The sequence below is a fragment of the Dendrobates tinctorius genome, unplaced genomic scaffold, assembly GCF_039654945.1.
Source record: "Dendrobates tinctorius isolate UK_male_01 unplaced genomic scaffold, ASM3965494v1 ptg000133l, whole genome shotgun sequence".
In the NCBI taxonomy this organism is placed as follows: Eukaryota; Metazoa; Chordata; class Amphibia; order Anura; family Dendrobatidae; genus Dendrobates; species Dendrobates tinctorius.
In genome coordinates, this window is record NW_027361801.1 from 18,166,428 (window position 1) to 18,168,287 (window position 1,860).

Below are 1,860 nucleotides of genomic sequence, written 5' to 3' on the forward strand. Positions count from 1 at the left end.
TTATCCAAAATCCGCACAATCTTGCATTGAAATCTCTTGTCAATTTTTCTTTTCCGTCCACATCTAGGGAGGTTAGCCACAGTGCCATGGGCTTTAAACTTCTTGATGACACTGCGCACGGTAGACACAGGAACATTCAGGTCTTTGGAGATGGACTTGTAGCTTTGAGATTGCTCATGCTTCCTCACAATTTGGTTTCTCAAGTCCTCAGACAGTTCTTTGGTCTTCTTTCTTTTCTCCATGCTCAATGTGGTACACACAAGGACACAGGACAGAGGTTGAGTCAACCTTAATCCATGTCGACTGGCTGCAAGTGTGATTTAGTTATTGCCAACACCTGTTAGGTGCCACAGGTAAGTTACAGGTGCTGTTAATTACACAAATTAGAGAAGCATCACATGATTTTTCGAACAGTGCCAATACTTTTGTCCACCTTCTTATTTATGTTTGGTGTGGAATTATATCCAATTTGGCTTTAGGACAATTCTTTTTGTGTTTTTTCATTTAAGACAAATTAAATGAAGATAATAATACCAAAGAATTTGTGTTTGCAATTATTTTCAGGAAGAAACTGAGTATTATCTGACAGAATTGCAGGGGTGTCAATACTTTTGGCCACAACTGTAGATAACTTCATACAGCATACAAAATTTGTTTCAAGTATTTCAGGTTCAGTGATTGAATAGAATGCATATACCAAAAGATACCTAACCTTACCTAGAGGCATATTATAACGTTAGACATCACTTGAGTACATTAAAGTAATATTTTTCTATGATTTACTAAATTATTATACTGTATTCGGTTATTCAGTTATTACATATATGAATTTATTTACCTTATATATGCTTATTCCCAAAACAAAATTCTAAAATTACATTAATTGTACCATAATGAATGCATAACCCTAAACATTTACTACAGTACATTAGAAAGCACTGTACATATGAGCTATTTATACCAAAGCATATAAGAAAAATGTGCACAGAGGACCAAAAATATAGAATACAAAAATGTGTATTAATCAGATAAAAAATAGATACAAGAAATTTTTAGACCAAAGATAAAAACCTATCATCTAATCATCTCCCGTCTCGACTACTGCAACATCCTTTTCTGTGGCCTCCCTGCTAACACCCTCGCACCTCTCCAGTCCATCCTTAACTCTGCTGCCCGACTAATTCATCTCTCTCCTCGCTACTCCTCCGCTTCTCCCCTCTGCAAATCTCTTCACTGGCTTCCATTCCCTCAGCGTATCCAGTTCAAATTACTAATACTAACCTACAAGGCCATCTATAAAATGTCTCCTCCATATATCTCTGAATTAATCTCCCGATATCTTCCCTCACGTAATCTCCGATCCTCCCAAGACCTCTTTCTCTTCTCCACACTTATTCGCTCCTCACACAACTGCCTCCAAGACTTCTCCCGAATAGCCCCCATCCTCTGGAATTCTTTGCCCCAACACATCCGGCTATCAACCACACTTGGATCCTTCAGACGGAACCTGAAAACCCATCTCTTCAGGAAAGCCTACAGCCTGCAATGATCCCCTCACCACTACTGGAGCTACCGCCTCACCATCACTGGAGCTGCTGCAACCCCCCAACCTACTGTCTCCTTCCCACCATCCTGTAGAATGTAAGCCCGAAAGGGCAGGGTCCTCTCTCCCCTCTATATCAGTCTGTGATTGTTATTTTGTTTACTGTAAGTGATACCTGCAATTTGTATGTAACCCCTTCTCATGTACAGCACCATGGAATCAATGGTGCTATATAAATAAATATTAATAATAATAAAAACAGTAATGAGTTAGGATGACAGCACAACAAGGGAAAGTATACAGAAAGTGCACTTCAA